The sequence below is a fragment of the Capra hircus genome, chromosome 10, assembly GCF_001704415.2.
Source record: "Capra hircus breed San Clemente chromosome 10, ASM170441v1, whole genome shotgun sequence".
Lineage (NCBI taxonomy): Eukaryota > Metazoa > Chordata > Mammalia > Artiodactyla > Bovidae > Capra > Capra hircus.
In genome coordinates this window covers 20,987,136-21,014,873 of record NC_030817.1, presented here as the reverse complement: position 1 = coordinate 21,014,873, position 27,738 = coordinate 20,987,136, and the positions used below count along the sequence as shown (strand labels likewise).

General features: G+C 42.8%; 1 long non-coding RNA gene across 1 annotated transcript; it reads left to right on the top strand.

The window, feature by feature from the left end:
- On the top strand, nucleotides 48-17,381 carry LOC108636944. The gene is made up of 4 exons (XR_001918649.1): nucleotides 48-109; nucleotides 1,141-1,215; nucleotides 16,095-16,275; nucleotides 17,307-17,381. It is a non-coding gene; the product is annotated as an uncharacterized LOC108636944 (long non-coding RNA).

Below are 27,738 nucleotides of genomic sequence, written 5' to 3'. Positions count from 1 at the left end.
AAGCCTGCAATGGTTTGATTTCGTAAGTGAAGTCATCCAGCTGCAGCATGCCATGCAGACCCCCATGGCAGGTGTCCAGGGTGCCCATGGACCCAGGAACCCCTTCCAGGTAGCTAAAGTAGTAACAGTCTCGGGGGATATAAGGGTAGTTCTCCTGCATGGCACCTTGATCGTTATCGGTGATAACAGGAAAATGTCTGGGCAGCAAGTTCTTCTTGCCTCTCAAGTGAACCACATGTCTTTGGCCGCTGAAGCGAATCTTGTAGGAGAGCTGGCCTTGTCTCTCAATTCCACTCACTCTGTGGGACACCTTCCTGGGAATCACAATTTCAGAAGAAGTGAAGCGCCATCCTGGTGGGTCATGGGAACAGCAGGTTGGAGACAGGAAAAGCCAGAGCAGAGGCAGCCAGAGATCACCTCTCAGGTGGGCCTGGGTCCAGGCACGCCCCATGAGTGAGGAAGTGCGTGACCAAGGAAAGTGCACTGCGGTGGGAGGCAGGCAAGACTATCCCTGGAGCAGCAACTTTTAGACAGCAGGCTGGTCCTGAGGAGAGCAGAGGCAGACTGGAGGCTGGACAGCCCCAGAGAGGTGGGGGAGGGGGCGCAAGCTCTTACATAACAATGTGTCCTCATGAAGGGGAGGGGCCGTGCCAAGTGGTCCTAGGGGTCCTAACACAGGGGTGTTAGGGAAGATGAAACACAGCAGAAATGAGGGAAAACAGAGTGCATATCTGGGCTGAGTGGTTCCATGGTCCTTCGGAAAAGCCACAGGGGAAGAATCAGGGGGCTTGGTGCAATTTTGAGACAGTGATTGACTTTTTGCCCTCAAACCAAAATGAGACAAGGCTTCAATTTGTAATGAAAATATGAAATGGAGAAGAGAGTGGAAGCTTCTTTTAGTCAGACTTTTGAGGAGAGAATCAAATTCTTTCATACTTTACAAACGTGGGATATGTTGAGGGTGATGAGTGGAACAGAACAATAGTGTCATGAGTAGAAATGTTAGGGTGGACAATAATAGTTCCTTATAAAGTTAAAATGATGCCTGCCCTGTGTCTTGGTGATTCTAGCCATAGGAAGTTGCCACAATGATTCTATATACATATTCATAACAGCATTATGCTTGAATTTATTCCACAGACTGGGAACAAGCAAACAGTACTGGACAGATGGATGACACACAAAGGGCCTATTCACTCAGTGGGAAAATCCTCAGTAAGTCTGATCAAGTTTCTGGTATGTGTACGATCATGGATGTATCTCATAGATAATATGATAACAGAAAGAAAGCAGACCAAAGAAGCTTTACATAGGACTTCCTTTGTACGATGTTCTGGAATAGTTCAAAACAATGTATGGGGAATAGAATTTTAATCAGTGCTTTCCTGATGTGAGGGAATGGAGGGAACTTCCTGGAGTGATGGGAAACTTCTGAATCTTGATTGGAGTGTGTTCAAGATGAACGTTTCCCTCCAGAGTCCACATGTTGAAATCCGACCCCCCACCCCAGGTGATGGTATTAGCAGCTGGGGTCTTTAGGAGGTGATTGGTGCTTTTACAAAGAGGCCTCCGAGAGATCCTTCAACCCTTCTGCCCTCTGTGTTTACAGTGAGAAGGTGCCATCGATGAACCAGGAAAGGGTTCTCCAGACACTAAATTTGCTGGCGTCTTGATCTTGGTCTTGCTAGCCTTCAGAACTATGAGAAATATTTTTGTTTATTAACCACCCAGCCTAAGGTATTTTGTTATATAGTATTCTCAACACCCTAAGACTGGACGGTACTTACAAGTCAAACCTCAACAAGCTGCATCATTAAATCTGAATATTTTATTGTATATGCTGAGTATACCTCAGAAAGTTGATTTACTTAAAAAGTTCTGACTTGAGCTTTTTTTAGTTCCTTACAGAATAATGAATCATAATCTGATCATCACTGTTTCATACATCTTTCTGCTTTCAAAAATCATTTCTGCATTGAATTGCCTGTAAATGAACTCAACTCAAACTAAGGAAGTTACCATGAGCAATTTATCTCGCCTGATTTCTCTTTTTGTGGATCATATCTTTAAGTTGGAACCAGTAATAAGGACATTAACATTTAGAAAAGAAGAATGTCCTATTGCATAAATGTGATGTATGCAACACTGAAGGATTTTTTAAAAATTAGTGCACTGTCTTGCCTGGAAAATCCCATTGGATGGAGGAGCCTGGTAGGCTTCAGTCCATGGGGTCGCTAAGAGTCGGATACGACTGAGTGACTTCACTTTCCCTTTTCACTTTCATGCATTGGAGAAGGAAATGGCAACCCACTCCAGTGTTCTTGCCTGGAGAATCCCAGGGACGGGGGAGCCTGGTGGGCTGCCATCTATGGGGTCGCACAGAGTCGGACACGACTGAAGTGACTTAGCAGCAGCAGCAGCACCAGGAGTATTCAAAAAGATACGAGTATGCTTGAACTCAGCTTGAAGTCAATTCACCATGAAAAGAATAGGTAACTTCCTATTTTTTAACTGAAGTGTAATTGATTTATAATATCGTACTGTTTTCAGGTGTACAACATAGTGATTCAGTATTTTGATGGATTATATTCATTGGAAGTTGCTACCCTTTAAATATCCAATGCCAGATGCCACTCCCTTCTGGCACCAAAGTTTCCACAGAAAAGTCAGCTGATGGCCGTTTGAATTAGTGTTTTCCTTTTCTTCTTCTATATACCCAGGTGTGGAGTTTCTGGGTCATGTGGTGAATTCACTTTTAATTTCCTGGTAATCCTCCCTGCTGTTTCCCGTAGTGTGCCGGCTTACATTCCTAACAACAGTGCACAACGGTTCCCTTTCCTCTGTACCCTCACTAACACTTGTTGTTCCTGGTCTTTTTGCTGATAGCTCTTCTGAGAGGTTCATGAAGTCATATCTCATTGTAGTTTTGATTTGAATTTCCTTAGATTAGCGATGTTCAATACCTTTTCATCTGCATGTTGGCCATTTGTGTGTCTTTCTTGGAAAAATGTCTATTCGGGTCTTCTGCCCACTTTCTAATTGGGTCATTTCGTTTTCTATTTGATGTTGAGTTATTATATACTTTGCATGATAATCCCTTATCCATCATTGCATCTCCAAATAATTTTTCCCACTCAGTAGACTGACTTTTAGTTTTGTGAATAGTTTACTGCGCTCTGCAAAAGCTTTTAAGTTTAATTAGGCCCCATTTACTTATTTGTGCTTTTGTTTCTTTTGCCTTAGGAGACAGATTCAAAAGAATACTGCTGTGATATATTTCAAGAAGCGTTATGCCCATGTTCTCTTCTAAGTGTTTCTGTTTCTGGTTTAGGTCTTTAGTCCATTTAGAGTTTATTTTTGTATACGGGATAAGGAAATGCTCTTGTTGGTGTACAGACAGAAAAGTCGCTCAGTCATGTCTGACTCTTTGAGACCCTGTGGACTATACAGTCCATGGAATTCTCCAGGCAAGAATACTGGAGTGGGTAGCCTTTCCCTTCTCCAAGGGGATCTTCCCAACCCAGGGATCGAACCCAGGTCTCCCGCATTGCACGCGGATTCTCTACCAACTGAGCTGTCAGGGAAGCCCATTGCCAAAGCCCTTGACAAAAGTTTTGCTCTGCATTACTCCTGGAGGCCTCAATCCTCAGGAAAGGGAGAAAGAGCCAATCATTTTCTCAAAAACATTCTCGACAAACAAATCCAGGAAACTTCACAAGTCTGGGTAACCCTGTTATCTATTGCCCTCCTTAGCAGTAGAATAACTCCAAAGGATCCCTCGGTTTGAGTCCATATACATTCTTTCTAACATCAGACCTCCTTATGGACAGGGAAGCCCTAGGGCTACAGTAGTATGTAACCAAACTCTCAGTGTTCTCACAGGCCTTTAGGGAATTTGGCCCAGAAACCAACCCTCCCAGCCCTCATTCAGCCATACTATATCAACTTGGGGATAGAGTCCTTAACAGAACTTGGATGGACAGTTCTCCCAAGTCCCAGCTGGTTCCTATTTGAAAGGGACTTCTTCCAGTCTTCCTTTCCTCACCTACAGCCATCAAAGTTTCAAGAATCTCTAGCTGGATTCACCTCTTCAGGGGGGAGCCTTGGAAACTGCCCTCTGAAGACTCAAGCACTCCAGCATCCTACACCTCTGAACCACTTGAAGACCTTAAATTTCTCTTCAAAAGGACCAAAGACAAGTAACAATCGACCTCTTTAAAAAGATCCATGATCAACTGCCCATGTTGTGCTGCTGATATCGTGATTGTCCTTTCTTTCTTCCAGTCTCGTGCCCTCCTGTGGATGATCCTATCTCACACCTGTGGTACCTAACCTTGGTTGTCCGGTCTTCCAGAGGCCTGCACCAGGCATCATTCTTGACCAAATGCCCCTCAAACTCACTCTTGGGCTCCAGAATCACCGAGGATGGTGACTGCAGCCATGAAATTAAAAGACGCTTGCTTATTGGAAGAAAAGCTACGACAAACCTAGACAGTGTATCAAAAAGCAGAGGCATCACTCTGCCAACAAAAGTTTGTATAGTCAAAGCTATGGTTACTCCATCAGTCACGTACAGATGTGAGAGATGAAACATAAAGAAGGCTGAGCGCCGAACGCCTGATGCTTCTGAACTGCGGTGCTAGAGAAGACTCTTGAGAGTCCCTTGTTCAGACCAGTCAGTTCTAAAGGAAGTCAACCCTGAATAGTCACTGGAAGGATGCTGAAGCTGAAGCTCCAGTACTTTGGCCACCTGACATGAAGAGCCGACTCACTGGAAAAGACCCTGATACTGGGGAAGATTGAGGGTAGCAGGAGAAAGGGGTGACAGAGGGTGAGATGAGATGGTTGGATGGCATCATTGGCTCAATGGACGTGAGGTGAGTTTGAGCAAACTCTGGGAGATAGTGAAGGACAGGGAAGCCTGGTGTGCTGCAGTCCATGGGGTCCCAAAGAGTTGGACATGACTGAGCGACTGAACACCAACAAGCTCACTCTCACTCTCACCTTACCCTTCCTCTGTTCCACCACACAAGCTAAACCCTCCCAACATTCCTTAGACCCAGAGGAGTATTTATAGACCCTAGCTACTGCCCACAACCCATCCTTCTACTGGCTATGCATCTCTGGAACTAGCCTTCAGACAGTATTACTCTGGCCAATAGGAACTCAGTCCAATGTCTCAGCTTACCCAGATGCATCATTTGATTCTAGGACCACAAGCTTTAAGTTAGATCACATAGAGTCTATCTTTCTTCAGGTCCTACAAGAATGCCTAAATTTTATTCCTGTCATTCTGTCAACCCCACAACCCAGAAGCATCCTAATGAACCTAACCGAGGCTTTCATATACCCCATCTCCTTTCAGGGCAGTCACCGATGGGGGTATTCTGTCCGGTAACATCTCCAACCATGCAACCATACTTTCATCTTGACTTTTCCCCCAGTGAGTGAACAACATTGGGAGAGCACCAACCAAACTGTCCAAGCAGCAGTTAAACACACAAAAAACCAGTCCTCCGAAATATCTCAGCTTTTTGGTCTTCAAAATACAGATGCCAGACAAACCCCTCTTTAATCATAGATACTGACAATACTTTCATTTCTACAGGATGGGTCTCACTAAATATCTCTGGTCACTCCTCACTTCTTGCACAATTACTGGTCTAGGGACCAAAAAAACCCACTTTTTAAAATTCTATGCTGTTGCCAGCATCCACAGGGGCAAATTGGGAGCCTCTGATCCATGTGGAGTCCGGCTGGGAGTCCCAGTAGCCGGTAACACCAACCCCCGAATTACACTCCACTCTGACTCATATGGAGCCAGCTTACCCCCATCTCAAGACCTCTTTTCCATGTGTGTGAGCTCAGCATACACGCGCCTGCCCCCACAGTGGAAAGGAAAATGTTCTTTGGGTTACATGCATGAAAATCTTTACCTGAAAATGTCTAATCATCTGAAGGCCTGATAGCCAGTTTTTTGTTTTTTGGTTTTTTTTTTTTCTTCTTTCCAGAGCATACTGCCTTATTTCTGATTTCCACTTTGAGCTCCTTTCAGGAGGTGCTGAAGGTTAGCAGCTGCAGTGGCTATGATTTAATTCTTTTAGAGGCAGACAGCACGTGCCAGATTCCAGTTGGCAGGGCCCCTTCATGGCCAAAAATTTGACCATGGTTGGGGGCGTTTTATGGCCGTTTTGTCCTGTGGTGCTGGGAATGCGCATCTGCTGGTTTGGCAGAGGTCCCGCTGATAGGCAGCTCAGAGTGCTGTTCCCGGAGGAGGCCATGGGAGCAGCACAAGTTCTGGCCCATACCTGTCTCACTAGTGATCTCTTAGGGCCCAAGAGGACGTCCCCTCCGCTGCTGCTTCCCATGTCTGCACTCACATTATTACAATCAGTGACCCCATGTTTATTGTTTAATCCCTGTGTTGTGCCCAACTCTTTTGTGACCCTTATAGACTGTAGCCCACCAGAGGCCCCTCTGTCTATGGCGTTTCCCAGGTGGGAATACTGCAATGGATTGATATTTCCTTCTTGGGGAACTTCCCAACCAGGAATTGAACCCTTGTCTCTTGCACTGGCAGGCAGATTCTTTACCACTGAGCCATGTGTCTATCTATCTATCTATCTATCTATCTATCTATCTATCTATCTATACATCATCATTTTATCAGAGGCTCAGTCACACACACTTGGTAGTGCAAGCAACAATTTTGCAAAACAGGCAATAAAAAGAAGTGAGCTAGCAGTAGTAGTAAGGTAAGAAGTAATAATTTAAGAATTTTATTAGGTATAGTCCAGGATACCCTAGGTCATCTAACTTAGTCTGTTAAGTAACTATTCAGTTCAGTTCAGTTCAGTCACTCAGTCGTGTCCGACTCTGTGACCCCATGAATTGCAGCACACCAGGCCTCCCTGTCCATCACCATCTCTCAGAGTTCACTCAAACCCACGTCCATCGAGTCGGTGATGCCATCCAGCCATCTCATCCTCCATTGTCCCCTCTTTCTCCCGCCCCCAATCCCTCCCAGCATCAGAGTCTTTTGCAGTGAGTCAACTCTTTACATGAGGTGACCAAAGTACTGGAGTTTCAGCTTTAGCATCAGTCCTCCCAAAGAACACCCAGGGCTGATCTCCTTTAGGACGGACTGGTTGGATCTCCTTGCAGTCCAAGGGACTCTCAAGAGTCTTCTCCAACACCACAGTTCAAAAGCATCAATTCTTTGGCGTAAGTAACTATAGCCTGGTGTTAATCTCCTGGTTGTAAATCGTGAAGCATCTGCTTTTACCCAAAGGTTGATAATGAAGTTAGGCTTTAGGGAAAAAAACACAAACAACCACAACTTAGAGTATCCCTTTAATAATGTAGTTAAATCTTGTTAACAGTATAACATAACAGCAAAGGACTGCCTGGGAAGTGAGTCTTAGTAGCACAGACCTTAATTAATAAAACTAGAATTTAATATTTAGTGAAACATAATTATTTCTAAAATTATGCTTTTTTATTAATCATAGCTGACTAGTTTGTTCTTAAAATAAGTTTGGTCCACTGACCATATAGGCTTTTTTTGTATTGACTCTGTCATAATTTTTCAGGAGTCTCAGACTAAATTCCCAAAGGCCTCTGAATGCCAAGAAGGTCATGCCAAAGGCCTGCCATCACATTTTTCTATCGGTCCCCCAAATATTTTGAGATATCTGTATTTTTTTAGGAGGTGGTCTTTTTATTTATTTGATGAGGTTGTTCAGAACCCAAGTGTCTCCAGTTTCTGGAGGGACAAGGCAGAGAGTAAAGGAAAATGTTTGAATTTTACCCATAGGTGTAAAATACCAAATTGTTTTAAACCATAAGTAACTTGAGGAGAAGAGCTTCTTTATATCTGAAAGAAAAAAAGAAACCCACAAAGTTTATAAACCAGTAAAATGTCAGACAAAAGTCATGAAAGTTGCAACCATATTTAGCAGTTCATTTAATCCCCTGTAATTAATCTTTGTTCTGTCTGTGGGGTCGCACAGAGTCAGACACGACTGAAGCGACTTAGCAGCAGCAGCAGCAGCAGCAGCAGCAGCAGATGTTGCCCTTGCCTGATAATTGAGGATGATAGTCTAAAGAAGTTTGTAAAGTTTGTGTTAAGGCTTGTGTGATTGGTCCAGAGAAGTAGGTGCCTTGCTTACTGGAAATTACAGAAAGCATATCCCAAGCGGAAGACACATTGTTAAACATTTTGTCTGCGTCAGGGCATTAACCCTGTGCAGGCAAATTAAAAAAAAATTAAAAAATTAAAAAACAATGAGGTTCATCAGGGAGCTGGGAAAAGCCAAGCAGCTGTCTTAGATTTCCCATAACCCTGACTGTTTGATTTACCCATTTTAAAATTCCTGATTTAGGAGTAGACTGTTGCCATGTTCTAAAGACATCAATACGACAAAAGTCTTAATTTTTGTAGAAGCAGAATGAACTTTATCCACATGTGCCATAGTCTTCATAGACCATTGTGAAATAATGCTTATTTACTTTACAAAGTAACAAAAGATTTTAAAAACAAATATAAATGGCTTAAAGGTAAGGAAATTCACATAGTCTGTTATCAAAAGCCACATTCCAAGAAAACTTTCTTCTCTTAGGAGAGTGAAAACCAAATTCCAGTCTGATACCAGGTTATATTCACTGTGATAACAATAGTTATTCACTTAGTCAAAGTAACAAAAGATTTCAAAGGCAGTCAACATCTTAAGAAAACTGTACCATGCACCCAACTTTTCTTAAGCAACCACAAACTGTTCTTTATATTAGCACTCTGTAGTTGGTAAACATAAATCACCCAGAGCTCTTCATTTTATTTTATTTTTTTTTTAAATTTTTTTTTTTTTAAAATTTTAAAATCTTTAATTCTTACATGCGTTCCCAAACATGAACCCCCCTCCCACCTCCCTCCCCACAACATCTCTCTGGGTCATCCCCATGCACCAGCCCCAAGCAAGCTGCTCCCTACGTCAGACATGGACTGGCGATTCAATTCTTACATGACAGTATACATGTTATAATTCCCATTCTCCCAAATCATCCCACCCTCTCCCTCTCCCTCTGAGTCCAAAAGTCTGGTATACACATCTGTGTCTTTTTTCCTGTCTTGCATACAGGGTCGTCATTGCCAACTTCCTAAATTCCATATATATGTGTTAGTATACTGTATTGGTGTTTTTCTTTCTGGCTTACTTCACTCTGTATAATTGGCTCCAGTTTCACCCATCTCATCAGAACTGATTCAAATGAATTCTTTTTAACAGCTGAGTAATACTCCATTGTGTATATGTACCACAGCTGTCTTATCCATTCATCTGCTGATGGACATCTAGGTTGTTTCCATGTCCTGGCTATTATAAACAGTGCTGCGATGAACAGTGGGGTACATGTGTCTCTTTCAATTCTGGTTTCCTCGGTGTGTATGCCCAGAAGTGGGATTGCTGGGTCATAAGGTAGTTCTATTTGCAAATTTTTAAGGAATCTCCACACTGTTCTCCATAGTGGCTGTACTAGTTTGCATTCCCACCAACAGTATAGGAGGGTTCCCTTTTCTCCACACCCTCTCCAGCATTTATTGCTTGCAGATTTTTGGATCGCAGCCATTCTGACTGGTGTGAAGTGGTACCTCAGTGTGGTTTTGATTTGCATTTCTCTAATAATGAGTGATGTTGAGCATCTTTTCATGTGTTTGTTAGCCATCCGTATGTCTTCTTCGGAGAAATGTCTACTTAGTTCTTTCCTATACACGAATAATGAGAAAGTAGAAAAAGAAATTAAGGAAACAATTCCATTCACCATTGCAACGAAAAGAATAAAATACTTAGGAATATATCTACCTAAAGAAACTAAAGACCTATATATAGAAAACTATAAAACACTGATGAAAGAAATCAAAGAGGACACTAATAGATGGAGAAATATACCATGTTCATGGATCGGAAGAATCAATATAGTGAAAATGAGTATACTACCCAAAGCAATTTACAAATTCAATGCAATCCCTATCAAGCTACCAGCCACATTTTTCACAGAACTAGAACAAATACTTTCAAGATTCGTATGGAAATACAAAAAACCTCGAATAGCCAAAGCAATCTTGAGAAAGAAGAATGGAACTGGAGGAATCAACTTGCCTGACTTCAGGCTCTACTACAAAGCCACAGTCATCAAGACAGTATGGTACTGGCACAAAGACAGACATATAGATCAATGGAACAAAATAGAAAGCCCAGAGATAAATCCACACACATATGGACACCTTATCTTTGACAAAGGAGGCAAGAATATACAATGGAGTAAAGACAATCTCTTTAACAAGTGGTGCTGGGAAAACTGGTCAACCACTTGTAAAAGAATGAAACTAGATCACTTTCTATCACCGTACACAAAAATAAACTCAAAATGGATTAAAGATCTAAATGTAAGATCAGAAACTATAAAACTCCTAGAGGAGAACATAGGCAAAACACTCTCAGACATAAATCACAGCAGGATCCTCTATGATCCACCTCCCAGAATTCTGGAAATAAAGGCAAAAATAAACAAATGGGATCTAATTAAAATTAAAAGCTTCTGTACAACAAAGGAAAATATAAGCAAGGTGAAAAGACAGCCTTCTGAATGGGAGAAAATAATAGCAACTGAAACAACTGACAAACAACTAATCTCAAAAATATACAAGCAACTTCTGCAGCTCAATTCATTTCATTTTCATTTTTTTTCCTTAAAAGTTTCTTCACATAAAGTGACTTTCCCTGTTGACAAATTTGCAATAGATGTAAGAAGAATGTTATACTTACTGTTGATGATTCTTAAGACCTGCCCATATTAATTAGATTAACTAACATTAATAGCAGGTCTTAATTTAATATTGACTATTTCCCAGTTCATGTGAACGTAAAATTCATTCAGTTTAATTTCCCTGTATTTAGAATTGTTTGATTTGTAAGCACTTTTCTTTAGGCCCATTAAATTAGAACTCATTTACAAAATAACCTCAGCAATAGGATTCAAAGACAAAGACACACACTGAGACGTAGATTACTCCACACAGAAAGAGATCTCATAGTTTTCCACTTGAGATTTTGTCTCTTTGCACTTGTATTTTCTTCCTTGGCTTAAAGTTCTACTAATCTGTCCAAGGCTGAAGTCTCAGGCAGTGGGGGCCGTGTATGTCAAGGATGTGATAACAGTTAACTTCAGGTTTTTCCCTAGGCATGTTTCTCAAGCCTGAAAGAAGCATTTTAACAAGCTAGCTTTCTCTAATTGCACATGCAAAAAGAACCGGTTTTGTAATTTCAAAAAGGTTTCATTTTGGCCAGTTTTCTCCAGAGTCTGAAGAATATTATGACCAGTCTTTTTCTTTCTGCATCATAGCCTCATAGCTAAAATTTAAATCAGAAAGTGCGGAAATTGGTTCAGATGACAGGTGCAGACTGACTGATAAGATGTTGTCCCCGGAGGGTTGACTCTCTGGGGAGGTGGGGCCTTAGTCTGATCAGAAGAATTGGAAGGAGTAAGAAACCGTGCAGGAGTTGGGGCAGCTTGGTTTCCCTTCCTTCCTCACCACATGCCCTGAGAGGTAGGAGAAGTTAGAAGGAGACTTTTTTAGGATGTTCAGAGAGCTTTTTCAGGCTTCTGATTACAGACGCAGTAGGGGATGGGGAGATAAGGCAGCAACAGAAAGACACATACAGAAAGACACATGAGTCTTTCAGGTTTGGACTCTGACTTCCCGCCATGAAGGAGTTTAGTGTGCCAGTAAGAGGCCATTTTTCTTTGGCCTCTCAATTTGTGTTGGGGCTAGGAAAAGAAAATGAGCCTTTTCTTTTTGAGGTTTCCAGCATCAAATTTTTTTCCTGTTCCCCAGCAGCAGCAGAGTGTAGCTGAGAGGTGAGTCTGAGGGAGTCTCCCTGCCTCTCCAAAACCCATTCTTAGCCTATATGCCCTAGAATGGGGGTGCTGAGAGTCACCAGCCATAGAAAGGAATCCCTTTTGTCCCAGGGAGCCCTCCCTGAAACTGAGACACCATGTGACTAATGGCACAAATGGCCGATTATCCCGACAATCGTGTCAGACAGTGAGAGGTAGCTCCTGAGTGTGCAGCTAAGGCACAGACTGTGAGACAAGATACCATGCAACTCGGGCAGGAAAAGATAGGAGAGAAAGAGATTACCAGAACCAACCTGGTGCCTCACCCTTTGGCAATTCCCTGAAACATGGAGGCACTTTTTAGAATGACTCAGAGGCAACTCCCAGACTCCTGTGTATCAATCCAGACCAACGGAGGAAAAGTGAAAGTAACAGGGAAGACAGGCTGAGGGATCTGCTTTGTGGCTGTGCCAGGAAGGCAGCAGTCAGGGGTGAATGGGCTCAGTGTTTTGCTTGAACCCATATGTGCCTGACATTGCACAGAAACTGTCTATCTGGGGGCAGATGTCCTAGTAGCCTTGTCCATTCTGTGACCCCCTTATCTTGTCATGGGAGTATTCAAGTGGCAGGTGCACTAATGGCTTTTAAGTGCCTGAGCTGTGCTTGCAATTTTAATTGGCCTGGTCCTCAGCTTAAGGGAGAATGGGGAAAGGAGGAAAGGAGGGCCCTCACCCTTTTAGGTGGCAGTTACTGGGGCATAGTGGACTTGGGGCCTTTGGAACATGCCAGAGAGTACCCCTGGCCAGAGTTCCTCAATTGCTTCCACAGACACTGGCCTATTCACAAGGGGTTTGAAGAAAAAGAAATGAGAGAAGAAAGGAGAGTAGGGGAAAACTCCCCTGAGAATCCCCCTATGGGCCACTCAATGTTGTGATCTGTGCCTGGGCTGGAAAAAAATTTCCAAATACAGAGTATTTTAGAAAGGAATGAGTTCGTTAAGGAAAAGAGCAGAGAAAACGAGGGTGCTGCAAGCACACCGGGTGGCCTCCTGCCAGACCAGGGAAAGCTAACGCTTTTCGTAGGTTAGTAGCCAATTGTCATAGTCTCAAGACAGAGAAAATTCCTGCCAGAAGGGTGGCATTAGAGAATTGCTCAGGATGGGTATTTTTGTCTGTTATGGGGTCAGAGGGCTGGCTGGTTTGCATCAGGAGAGCTCTTGCAAAGTTTGCTATGTGACTCAGTCATGTCCCCATGACCATGGTGCAGGGCTCCTCACCTGTGGAACCTATAGCTTTCCACAGATAGCAATAATTAACACAGCATGAAAAAATTATATTTCAATTAAAAAAGGAGAAAAATTTGGACAAATCAAAATGTCATAGGGTGGCTATCCTGTTGATTCTCTACTGCTAAATCCATCCTCTTCCCTTAGGTAGTTACCCTCATCTGAACTTTATATTTATAGAAATGGATTTTCCCCAAGGACTGAGACATTTAAATACCATGAATATAACATATATCACTTATGAGACCCGCTTCTAACAATCTCTTATGAAGCAATTGCTTCCTGTCTCCTTCTGTGTAAATTTTGTATCTGTACATACAAAAGGCATTCAGTTACACCAGTACTTTATAAACAGGTTGTGCTTAGGCAGTTCCTATGATTTTAAGTATGAGATGCTATGACATTAATAACTGGGGACCACAAGTAGTGATAGAGCAGTTGCTCCTTGTGTGTTGGTTTTAAATTAAAGATAGCAAATGCCAAAGTCATTATACTTTGAATACTTCTGTTTTCGCACAACCCAAGAGAACAATGAGAATGGCAGACACAGCATTTACTAAGTGGGTAACATATTCAGGGCCCCTCTTAGGTCCCTTCTTTGGACCATCACAAAACTCCAGAAAGGTACATTTCATCTTTCAGTGTAAAATGTCATATATAACCTTGATCCTCTTAAAGCCTGTGGCTTTGAGCAAGATCATACTTAGCAGAGTGTTGAACTGCTGTTGATATTCACATGCCTGTAACATGGAATTTTTTATCTTTCTACAGCGTCAGTTAAGGTATCTTTTATGCTATCTTCAAGTTAGGTTTATTTAACGCTAGCAAATACATGAACCGGTAACAAAAACCTAGTACATAATCAACTAAGCAAAATCCTAATAAACTACTAAACACATGCATACCAGTTCTAACAAGATGTGCCACAGGCACATCCATGAAACATTAGTAACCACAACATAAATAAGTAGAGGTCCTCTTGTTGGTTGGAATCTAACAGTTCCCATTATCATTGAGAGGAGTAGTAAGACTAAGACCAGATATAAAATAGTAAATGCATTTAACCACACAGACTCCTTTTAAATTGCCAAGTCATTTTATTGGAAGATATCAACTTGGGAATTAGTGTGATTATTGATCATTTCTCCCAGTAAGTGCCAATGTGATTTTCTCCATTTTGTGAACTCTAGTTTTATTTACTTGGGTTCAAGGGGTTATTTCTCAACACTTTCATCTCCCTCTTCAAGTTTATCTTTTACATAGAAAGTGGCACCCACAAATGCTGAAAGGGAAAGAAGGCAAAGGCGAAGAAGCAGCAGAGCTAATGCTCCGTTTAGACTCAGCCTTAGACTGGCTCGAATGCCTAGTTCTGTGTCAGGTGGAGGACCACTATCTACACTGCCACCTGGTCCTCTCTCAGTACAATTTGGTGGTTTCCAACCTCGCTGACAGTGACAATGTTTCTGGCTGTTGCACACCCCTCTGTAATTGCATTTCTTGACATCGCAGTCAAAATCCAGGTCTTGAAAAAAAGTACAGTTTTGGTCCATACAGTATGCTCCTGGGCCACATGTTGCACCATCCACTACAAGCCCCATTTCTGGCACATCTGTCCCGAAGTGGGCATCATACCCAAAGCAGGTTTGTGGTGTAACATCATGTACTATTATTTGATGAAACGTAGTGTGCTCCCCACCACCAGGAACTTCCTTCACGCTGCTACAGTGCAGCATTCCACACTTAACATCATCACGTTCACATGGAACAGGTCTTCCTCCTCCTTTAGTCACCCTCACACCACAGTTTCCAAATCGGTCACCCCTGAGATTCAATACCTCGTAGCATGATGACGCAGCCGCTTTTATCTTAAAGCCAAAGAGGGCTTGACACTGTAAATCACGGTCGCTACAGTTTCCCCTCATACAAACAGCTGATGGTGAACACGGGGTTCCATCCTGGATATAAGTGTCATCTGGACAATCATGTGTCTTCCCGTCACAGTATTCTGGTAGATCACAAATACCAAGAGTATCTCTGCAAATATATCCAGGATAAGCATATTTACAGTTTCTGCAGCAACCTCCATAGTCACAATCACTGCCAAGGCTGAGGCCACAATTGGAATTGCAACATCGATCCCCACTACAGTCTTTCAAGGTGCCACAGTCACATTCTTCATTGGGATCTACCTTCTTGTCACCACATCGTCTTGATATATAAGGAAAATTATCGTATGGTACATATGGAACACTCAAACAAGGATCCCACATATGTAACCGTCGGTGAATTTTCTCAAAAGTACAATTGCTCATCATATCTAGCAGACCAGGGTTAGGACTCATGAGACAGTGTCGTCTCCGAAAACACTGACAACCTGGAACATCATGATTACAACCCAATACATGACCCATCGCATGTGCTCCAATAGTTGCAGTTAAAAATAGGTGGTATCTTGCAGCAAATACATATGATGCTCCCCAATTGGGATTGCACACTCCATCAAAGCTGCTACTATAGGAGGCCCCACCAATCTTATGTCCTGTTATAAGCAATGAAGTATCATGAGGAATTTGATAATACCATCCCCAATATTTCCATAAACCAAACTCACTTACTGCGTTTCCAGCTGAATTAAATTCATACAAATTCATCCTATCCATGCCATCCCATATGCATAAAACACGTATCAAAACCTGAAGTTGACCCTGGTAATAAATGCTATGAATTATGTTATTCAAAATCACTACATTCTCTGTTATACGTGTCATATTATCGTTCTGAACAACTAATGAGTTTGAAACTGTGTAGTGAACTTTTAAGGCTTTCCTGTGTGGCCACCACAAATACACAGCGCCTGCTCTAGGCATTTCAGAAATCATTGCCTCCTCATACTCTTGATTTGTATTTTTCTCTTCAGCCTCACATTTCTCATCCTCTGCTGCTGTTTTCTGTGTCACAAGCTGAGAAATCAGATGCTCAAATTTGGAAGAAGCCTCCAATGGTTTGATTTCGTAAGTGAAGTCATCCAGCTGCAGCATGCCACGCAGACCCCCATGGCAGGTGTCCAGGGTGCCCATGGACCCAGGAACCCCTTCCAGGTAGCTAAAGTAGTAACAGTCTCGGGGGATATAAGGGTGGTTCTCCTGCATGGCACCTTGGTCATTATCGGTGATAACAGGAAAATGTCTGGGCAGCAAGTTCTTCTTGACTCTCAAGTGAACCACATGTCTTTGGCCGCTGAAGCGAATCTTGTAGGAGAGCTGGCCTTGTCTCTCAATTCCACTCACTCTGTGGGACACCTTCCTGGGAATCACAATTTCAGAAGAAGTGAAGCGCCATCCTGGTGGGTCATGGGAACAGCAGGTTGGAGACAGGAAAAGCCAGAGCAGAGGCAGCCAGAGATCACCTCTCAGGTGGGCCTGGGTCCAGGCACGCCCCATGAGTGAGGAAGTGCGTGACCAAGGAAAGTGCACTGCGGTGGGAGGCAGGCAAGACTATCCCTGGAGCAGCAACTTTTAGACAGCAGGCTGGTCCTGAGGAGAGCAGAGGCAGACTGGAGGCTGGACAGCCCCAGAGAGGTGGGGGAGGGGGCGCAAGCTCTTACATAACAATGTGTCCTCATGAAGGGGAGGGGCTGTGCCAAGTGGTCCTAGGGGTCCTAACACAGGGGTGTTAGGGAAGATGAAACACAGCAGAAATGAGGGAAAACAGAGTGCATATCTGGGCTGAGTGGTTCCATGGTCCTTCGGAAAAGCCACAGGGGAAGAATCAGGGGGCTTGGTGCAATTTTGAGACAGTGATTGACTTTTTGCCCTCAAACCAAAATGAGACAAGGCTTCAATTTGTAATGAAAATATGAAATGGAGAAGAGAGTGGAAGCTTCTTTTAGTCAGACTTTTGAGGAGAGAATCAAATTCTTTCATACTTTACAAACGTGGGATATGTTGAGGGTGATGAGTGGAACAGAACAATAGTGTCATGAGTAGAAATGTTAGGGTGGACAATAATAGTTCCTTATAAAGTTAAAATGATGCCTGCCCTGTGTCTTGGTGATTCTAGCCATAGGAAGTTACCACAATGATTCTATATACATATTCATAACAGCATTATGCTTGAATTTATTCCACAGACTGGGAACAAGCAAACAGTACTGGACAGATGGATGACACACAAAGGGCCTATTCACTCAGTGGGAAAATCCTCAGTAAGTCTGATCAAGTTTCTGGTATGTGTACGATCATGGATGTATCTCATAGATAATATGATAACAGAAAGAAAGCAGACCAAAGGAGCTTTACATAGGACTTCCTTTGTACGATGTTCTGGAATAGTTCAAAACAATGTATGGGGAATAGAATTTTAATCAGTGCTTTCCTGATGTGAGGGAATGGAGGGAACTTCCTGGAGTGATGGGAAACTTCTGAATCTTGATTGGAGTGTGTTCAAGATGAACGTTTCCCTCCAGAGTCCACATGTTGAAATCCGACCCCCCACCCCAGGTGATGGTATTAGCAGCTGGGGTCTTTAGGAGGTGATTGGTGCTTTTACAAAGAGGCCTCCGAGAGATCCTTCAACCCTTCTGCCCTCTGTGTTTACAGTGAGAAGGTGCCATCGATGAACCAGGAAAGGGTTCTCCAGACACTAAATTTGCTGGCGTCTTGATCTTGGTCTTGCTAGCCTTCAGAACTATGAGAAATATTTTTGTTTATTAACCACCCAACCTAAGGTATTTTGTTATATAGTATTCTCAACACCCTAAGACTGGACGGTACTTACAAGTCAAACCTCAACAAGCTGCATCATTAAATCTGAATATTTTATTGTATATGCTGAGTATACCTCAGAAAGTTGATTTACTTAAAAAGTTCTGACTTGAGCTTTTTTTAGTTCCTTACAGAATAATGAATCATAATCTGATCATCACTGTTTCATACATCTTTCTGCTTTCAAAAATCATTTCTGCATTGAATTGCCTGTAAATGAACTCAACTCAAACTAAGGAAGTTACCATGAGCAATTTATCTCGCCTGATTTCTCTTTTTGTGGATCATATCTTTAAGTTGGAACCAGTAATAAGGACATTAACATTTAGAAAAGAAGAATGTCCTATTGCATAAATGTGATGTATGCAACACTGAAGGATTTTTTAAAAATTAGTGCACTGTCTTGCCTGGAAAATCCCATTGGATGGAGGAGCCTGGTAGGCTTCAGTCCATGGGGTCGCTAAGAGTCGGATACGACTGAGTGACTTCACTTTCCCTTTTCACTTTCATGCATTGGAGAAGGAAATGGCAACCCACTCCAGTGTTCTTGCCTGGAGAATCCCAGGGACGGGGGAGCCTGGTGGGCTGCCATCTATGGGGTCGCACAGAGTCGGACACGACTGAAGTGACTTAGCAGCAGCAGCAGCACCAGGAATATTCAAAAAGATACGAGTATGCTTGAACTCAGCTTGAAGTCAATTCACCATGAAAAGAATAGGTAACTTCCTATTTTTTAACTGAAGTGTAATTGATTTATAATATCGTACTGTTTTCAGGTGTACAACATAGTGATTCAGTATTTTGATGGATTATATTCATTGGAAGTTGCTACCCTTTAAATATCCAATGCCAGATGCCACTCCCTTCTGGCACCAAAGTTTCCACAGAAAAGTCAGCTGATGGCCGTTTGAATTAGTGTTTTCCTTTTCTTCTTCTATATACCCAGGTGTGGAGTTTCTGGGTCATGTGGTGAATTCACTTTTAATTTCCTGGTAATCCTCCCTGCTGTTTCCCGTAGTGTGCCGGCTTACATTCCTAACAACAGTGCACAACGGTTCCCTTTCCTCTGTATCCTCACTAACACTTGTTGTTCCTGGTCTTTTTGCTGATAGCTCTTCTGAGAGGTTCATGAAGTCATATCTCATTGTAGTTTTGATTTAAATTTCCTTAGATTAGCGATGTTCAATACCTTTTCATCTGCATGTTGGCCATTTGTGTGTCTTTCTTGGAAAAATGTCTATTCGGGTCTTCTGCCCACTTTCTAATTGGGTCATTTCGTTTTCTATTTGATGTTGAGTTATTATATACTTTGCATGATAATCCCTTATCCATCATTGCATCTCCAAATAATTTTCCCACTCAGTAGACTGACTTTTAGTTTTGTGAATAGTTTACTGCGCTCTGCAAAAGCTTTTAAGTTTAATTAGGCCCCATTTACTTATTTGTGCTTTTGTTTCTTTTGCCTTAGGAGACAGATTCAAAAGAATACTGCTGTGATATATTTCAAGAAGCGTTATGCCCATGTTCTCTTCTAAGTGTTTCTGTTTCTGGTTTAGGTCTTTAGTCCATTTAGAGTTTATTTTTGTATACGGGATAAGGAAATGCTCTTGTTGGTGTACAGACAGAAAAGTCGCTCAGTCATGTCTGACTCTTTGAGACCCTGTGGACTATACAGTCCATGGAATTCTCCAGGCAAGAATACTGGAGTGGGTAGCCTTTCCCTTCTCCAAGGGGATCTTCCCAACCCAGGGATCGAACCCAGGTCTCCCGCATTGCACGCGGATTCTCTACCAACTGAGCTGTCAGGGAAGCCCATTGCCAAAGCCCTTGACAAAAGTTTTGCTCTGCATTACTCCTGGAGGCCTCAATCCTCAGGAAAGGGAGAAAGAGCCAATCATTTTCTCAAAAACATTCTCGACAAACAAATCCAGGAAACTTCACAAGTCTGGGTAACCCTGTTATCTATTGCCCTCGTTAGCAGTAGAATAACTCCAAAGGATCCCGCGGTTTGAGTCCATATACATTCTTTCTAACATCAGACCTCCTTATGGACAGGGAAGCCCTAGGGCTACAGTAGTATGTAACCAAACTCTCAGTGTTCTCACAGGCCTTTAGGGAATTTGGCCCAGAAACCAACCCTCCCAGCCCTCATTCAGCCATACTATATCAACTTGGGGATAGAGTCCTTAACAGAACTTGGATGGACAGTTCTCCCAAGTCCCAGCTGGTTCCTATTTGAAAGGGACTTCTTCCAGTCTTCCTTTCCTCACCTACAGCCATCAAAGTTTCAAGAATCTCTAGCTGGATTCACCTCTTCAGGGGGGAGCCTTGGAAACTGCCCTCTGAAGACTCAAGCACTCCAGCATCCTACACCTCTGAACCACTTGAAGACCTTAAATTTCTCTTGAAGAGGACCAAAGATAAGTAACAGTCGACCTCTTTAAAAAGATCCATGATCAACTGCCCATGTTGTGCTGCTGATATCGTGATTGTCCTTTCTTTCTTCCAGTCTCATGCCCTCCTGTGGATGATCCTATCTCACACCTGTGGTACCTAACCTTGGTTGTCCGGTCTTCCAGAGGCCTGCACCAGGCATCATTCTTGACCAAATGCCCCTCAAACTCACTCTTGGGCTCCAGAATCACCGAGGATGGTGACTGCAGCCATGAAAATAAAAGACGCTTGCTTATTGGAAGAAAAGCTACGACAAACCTAGACAGTGTATCAAAAAGCAGAGGCATCACTCTGCCAACAAAAGTTTGTATAGTCAAAGCTATGGTTACTCCATCAGTCACGTACAGATGTGAGAGATGAAACATAAAGAAGGCTGAGCGCCGAATGCCTGATGCTTCTGAACTGCGGTGCTAGAGAAGACTCTTGAGAGTCCCTTGTTCAGACCAGTCAGTTCTAAAGGAAGTCAACCCTGAATAGTCACTGGAAGGATGCTGAAGCTGAAGCTCCAGTACTTTGGCCACCTGACATGAAGAGCCGACTCACTGGAAAAGACCCTGATACTGGGGAAGATTGAGGGTAGCAGGAGAAAGGGGTGACAGAGGGTGAGATGAGATGGTTGGATGGCATCATTGGCTCAATGGACGTGAGGTGAGTTTGAGCAAACTCTGGGAGATAGTGAAGGACAGGGAAGCCTGGTGTGCTGCAGTCCATGGGGTCCCAAAGAGTTGGACATGACTGAGCGACTGAACACCAACAAGCTCACTCTCACTCTCACCTTACCCTTCCTCTGTTCCACCACACAAGCTAAACCCTCCCAACATTCCTTAGACCCAGAGGAGTATTTATAGACCCTAGCTACTGCCCACAACCCATCCTTCTACTGGCTATGCATCTCTGGAACTAGCCTTCAGACAGTATTACTCTGGCCAATAGGAACTCAGTCCAATGTCTCAGCTTACCCAGATGCATCATTTGATTCTAGGACCACAAGCTTTAAGTTAGATCACATAGAGTCTATCTTTCTTCAGGTCCTACAAGAATGCCTAAATTTTATTCCTGTCATTCTGTCAACCCCACAACCCAGAAGCATCCTAATGAACCTAACCGAGGCTTTCATATACCCCATCTCCTTTCAGGGCAGTCACCGATGGGGGTATTCTGCCGGTAACATCTCCAACCATGCAACCATACTTTCATCTTGACTTTTCCCCCAGTGAGTGAACAACATTGGAAGAGCACCAACCAAACTATCCAAGCAGCAGTTAAACACAAAAAAACCCAGTCCTCCGAAATATCTCAGCTTTTTGGTCTTCAAAATACAGATGCCAGACAAACCCCTCTTTAATCATAGATACTGACAATACTTTCATTTCTACAGGATGGGTCTCACTAAATATCTCTGGTCACTCCTCACTTGTTGCACAATTACTGGTCTAGGGACCAAAAAAACCCACTTTTTAAAATTCTATGCTGTTGCCAGCATCCACAGGGGCAAATTGGGAGCCTCTGATCCATGTGGAGTCCGGCTGGGAGTCCCAGTAGCCGGTAACACCAACCCCCGAATTACACTCCACTCTGACTCATATGGAGCCAGCTTACCCCCATCTCAAGACCTCTTTTCCATGTGTGTGAGCTCAGCATACACGCGCCTGCCCCCACAGTGGAAAGGAAAATGTTCTTTGGGTTACATGCATGAAAATCTTTACCTGAAAATGTCTAATCATCTGAAGGCCTGATAGCCAGTTTTTTGTTTTGTTTTTATTTTTCTTCTTTCCAGAGCACACTGCCTTATTTCTGATTTCCACTTTGAGCTCCTTTCAGGAGGTGCTGAAGGTTAGCAGCTGCAGTGGCTATGATTTAATTCTTTTAGAGGCAGACAGCACGTGCCAGATTCCAGTTGGCAGGGCCCCTTCATGGCCAAAAATTTGACCATGGTTGGGGGCGTTTTATGGCCGTTTTGTCCTGTGGTGCTGGGAATGCGCATCTGCTGGTTTGGCAGAGGTCCCGCTGATAGGCAGCTCAGAGTGCTGTTCCCGGAGGAGGCCATGGGAGCAGCACAAGTTCTGGCCCATACCTGTCTCACTAGTGATCTCTTAGGGCCCAAGAGGACGTCCCCTCCGCTGCTGCTTCCCATGTCTGCACTCACATTATTACAATCAGTGACCCCATGTTTATTGTTTAATCCCTGTGTTGTGCCCAACTCTTTTGTGACCCTTATAGACTGTAGCCCACCAGAGGCCCCTCTGTCTATGGCGTTTCCCAGGTGGGAATACTGCAATGGATTGATATTTCCTTCTTGGGGAACTTCCCAACCAGGAATTGAACCCTTGTCTCTTGCACTGGCAGGCAGATTCTTTACCACTGAGCCATGTGTCTATCTATCTATCTATCTATCTATCTATCTATCTATCTATACATCATCATTTTATCAGAGGCTCAGTCACACACACTTGGTAGTGCAAGCAACAATTTTGCAAAACAGGCAATAAAAAGAAGTGAGCTAGCAGTAGTAGTAAGGTAAGAAGTAATAATTTAAGAATTTTATTAGGTATAGTCCAGGATACCCTAGGTCATCTAACTTAGTCTGTTAAGTAACTATTCAGTTCAGTTCAGTTCAGTCACTCAGTCGTGTCCGACTCTGTGACCCCATGAATTGCAGCACACCAGGCCTCCCTGTCCATCACCATCTCTCAGAGTTCACTCAAACCCACGTCCATCGAGTCGGTGATGCCATCCAGCCATCTCATCCTCCATTGTCCCCTCTTTCTCCCGCCCCCAATCCCTCCCAGCATCAGAGTCTTTTGCAGTGAGTCAACTCTTTACATGAGGTGACCAAAGTACTGGAGTTTCAGCTTTAGCATCAGTCCTCCCAAAGAACACCCAGGGCTGATCTCCTTTAGGATGGACTGGTTGGATAACAGACTCTCTCAAGAGTCTTCTCCAACGCCACAGTTCAAAAGCATCAATTCTTTGGCGTAAGTAACTGTAGCCTGGTGTTAATCTCCTGGTTGTAAATCGTGAAGCATCTGCTTTTACCCGAAGGTTGATGATGAAGTTAGGCTTTAGGGAAAAAAACACAAACAACCACAACTTAGAGTATCCCTTTAATAATGTAGTTAAATCTTGTTAACAGTATAACATAACAGCAAAGGACTGCCTGGGAAGTGAGTCTTAGTAGCACAGACCTTAATTAATAAAACTAGAATTTAATATTTAGTGAAACATAATTATTTCTAAAATTATGCTTTTTTATTAATCATAGCCGACTAGTTTGTTCTTAAAATAAGTTTGGTCCACTGACCATATGGGCTTTTTTTGTATTGACTCTGTCATAATTTTTCAGGAGTCTCAGACTAAATTCCCAAAGGCCTCTGAATGCCAAGAAGGTCATGCCAAAGGCCTGCCATCACATTTTTCTATCGGTCCCCCAAATATTTTGAGATATCTGTATTTTTTTAGGAGATGGTCTTTTTATTTATTTGATGAGGTTGTTCAGAACCCAAGTGTCTCCAGTTTCTGGAGGGACAAGGCAGAGAGTAAAGGAAAATGTTTGAATTTTACCCATAGGTGTAAAATACCAAATTGTTTTAAACCATAAGTAACTTGAGGAGAAGAGCTTCTTCATATCTGAAAGAAAAAAAGAAACCCACAAAGTTTATAAACCAGTAAAATGTCAGACAAAAGTCATGAAAGTTGCAACCATATTTAGCAGTTCATTTAATCCCCTGTAATTAATCTTTGTTCTGTCTATGGGGTCGCACAGAGTCAGACACGACTGAAGCGACTTAGCAGCAGCAGCAGCAGCAGCAGCAGCAGCAGCAGCAGCAGCAGCAGCTGTTGCCCTTGCCTGATAATTGAGGATGATAGTCTAAAGAAGTTTGTAAAGTTTGTGTTAAGGCTTGTGTGATTGGTCCAGAGAAGTAGGTGCCTTGCTTACTGGAAATTATAGAAAGCATATCCCAAGCGGAAGACACATTGTTAAACATTTTGTCTGCGTCAGGGCATTAACCCTGTGCAGGCAAATTAAAAAAAAATTAAAAAATTAAAAAACAATGAGGTTCATCAGGGAGCTGGGAAAAGCCAAGCAGCTGTCTTAGATTTCCCATAACCCTGACTGTTTGATTTACCATTTTAAAATTCCTGATTTAGGAGTAGACTGTTGCCATGTTCTAAAGACATCAATACGACAAAAGTCTTAATTTTTGTAGAAGCAGAATGAACTTTATCCACATGTGCCATAGTCTTCATAGACCATTGTGAAATAATGCTTATTTACTTTACAAAGTAACAAAAGATTTTAAAAACAAATATAAATGGCTTAAAGGTAAGGAAATTCACATAGTCTGTTATCAAAAGCCACATTCCGAGAAAACTTTCTTCTCTTAGGAGAGTGAAAACCAAATTCCAGTCTGATACCAGGTTATATTCACTGTGATAACAATAGTTATTCACTTAGTCAAAGTAACAAAAGATTTCAAAGGCAGTCAACATCTTAAGAAAACTGTACCATGCACCCAACTTTTCTTAAGCAACCACAAACTGTTCTTTATATTAGCACTCTGTAGTTGGTAAACATAAATCACCCAGAGCTCTTCATTTTATTTTCATTTTTTTTCCTTAAAAGTTTCTTCACGTAAAGTGACTTTCCCTGTTGACAAATTTGCAATAGATGTAAGAAGAATGTTATACTTACTGTTGATGATTCTTAAGACCTGCCCATATTAATTAGATTAACTAACATTAATAGCAGGTCTTAATTTAATATTGACTATTTCCCAGTTCATGTGAACGTAAAATTCATTCAGTTTAATTTCCCTGTATTTAGAATTGTTTGATTTGTAAGCACTTTTCTTTAGGCCCATTAAATTAGAACTCATTTACAAAATAACCTCAGCAATAGGATTCAAAGACAAAGACACACACTGAGACGTAGATTACTCCACACAGAAAGAGATCTCATAGTTTTCCACTTGAGATTTTGTCTCTTTGCACTTGTATTTTCTTCCTTGGCTTAAAGTTCTACTAATCTGTCCAAGGCTGAAGTCTCAGGCAGTGGGGGCCGTGTATGTCAAGGATGTGATAACAGTTAACTTCAGGTTTTTCCCTAGGCATGTTTCTCAAGCCTGAAAGAAGCATTTTAACAAGCTAGCTTTCTCTAATTGCACATGCAAAAAGAACCGGTTTTGTAATTTCAAAAAGGTTTCATTTTGGCCAGTTTTCTCCAGAGTCTGAAGAATATTATGACCAGTCTTTTTCTTTCTGCATCATAGCCTCATAGCTAAAATTTAAATCAGAAAGTGCGGAAATTGGTTCAGATGACAGGTGCAGACTGACTGATAAGATGTTGTCCCCGGAGGGTTGACTCTCTGGGGAGGTGGGGGCTTAGTCTGATCAGAAGAATTGGAAGGAGTAAGAAACCATGAAGGAGTGGGGGCAGCTTGGTTTCCCTCCCTTCCTCACCGCATGCCCTGAGAGGTAGGAGAAGTTAGAAGGAGACTTTTTTAGGATGTTCAGAGAGCTTTTTCAGGCTTCTGATTACAGACGCAGTAGGGGATGGGGAGATAAGGCAGCAACAGAAAGACACATACAGAAAGACACATGAGTCTTTCAGGTTTGGACTCTGACTTCCCGCCATGAAGGAGTTTAGTGTGCCAGTAAGAGGCCATTTTTCTTTGGCCTCTCAATTTGTGTTGGGGCTAGGAAAAGAAAATGAGCCTTTTCTTTTTGAGGTTTCCAGCATCAAATTTTTTTCCTGTTCCCCAGCAGCAGCAGAGTGTAGCTGAGAGGTGAGTCTGAGGGAGTCTCCCTGCCTCTCCAAAACCCATTCTTAGCCTATATGCCCTAGAATGGGGGTGCTGAGAGTCACCAGCCATAGAAAGGAATCCCTTTTGTCCCAGGGAGCCCTCCCTGAAACTGAGACACCATGTGACTAATGGCACAAATGGCCGATTATCCCGACAATCGTGTCAGACAGTGAGAGGTAGCTCCTGAGTGTGCAGCTAAGGCACAGACTGTGAGACAAGATACCATGCAACTCGGGCAGGAAAAGATAGGAGAGAAAGAGATTACCAGAACCAACCTGGTGCCTCACCCTTTGGCAATTCCCTGAAACATGGAGGCACTTTTTAGAATGACTCAGAGGTGATCCAGGGATCATTACATCAGTTTCAGAGGAGGGGTCTCTAGTGCCTGCAGGATCTTGTCATGCCCTGTCAGAGTTGCCTCACTCCTAGGCTCCTCCACCCTCCCAGCAGGACAGACACCAGTAGCCGCCCTTCTTTAAGGTACAGGCAGCTGCCTTTGGCAGTGTCCATACTGGGCAGTCTCCATCGATGTGCAAATTCCACCCAGATTTTGAAGGATGGAGATTATTGGAGCCAAGGGCCCATTACCTTGAGAAGCAGGGCTCCATAGAGAATACACAATAGGGCACTGCCCAGCAGAGCCATGAAGGCAGGCCACTTCAGAACCCCAGACTAGTAGAACCATTGCACATTTTCTCAGTCACGGGCATTCGGCTGTAGACCATGAGCCTACAGTGTAGGCTACGCTCTGCAAAGTGATGGGGTAGGCCTCCAGGAGTTGTGGGTGTCCAACCCAGAACTGCCACGCCAGTGTGTCTGGAAGGCAAGACCTCCACTCCAGTGGGTCAGGGAGTGGGACAAAATCCCCAGTGTGCCTGGAGGGAGGAAAGAACATGGAACCAAAAAGGATTAATTATTCTGTTGCTTTAAGATTTTAGACACATGTGGAAACCATCACTCCTTTCTTCCCTCCCGTTTCTCCCTTTTGGAATGGGAGTGTCTATCTTATGCCTGTCCCACCATTGTATTTTTGAAGCATATAATTTTGGTGACTTTTTACAAAAATTATTCAGGAAGTTCCCTGGTAGCCTAGTGGTTAGGATTCTAGGCTTTCACCGCTGTGACCCGGGTTCAATCCCTGATCAGGGAAATGAGATCCTACAAGCCACGCTGAGTGGCCGAGAAAAAATTATTCAGGAATATCCATATATAGTTGAAAGATAAATATTGAGGCTTTGACAGAAGGTGGTTTGAATTTATCTGGGCCATTATGTGACTGATGTCATCTTTTAATCATCTTTTCTTCCTATTCCCGTCAGGATCTCCTAATGTCCAGTGTAGCATCTCACTTATTTTTGAGTGATATAAAGTTCTGGAGACTTATAAGTCTGAGATAAGGATGCCATCATGTTTCAGGTTCTGACACGCACTGTCTTCAGGGTTGCCGGCTGCCGAATCCTCCTTGTATCTCTGCATGGCTTAAAGAGACGTGTGTGTGTGTCCCATAATTTATTGCACCTTGAAGATCCTACAGCGTAGA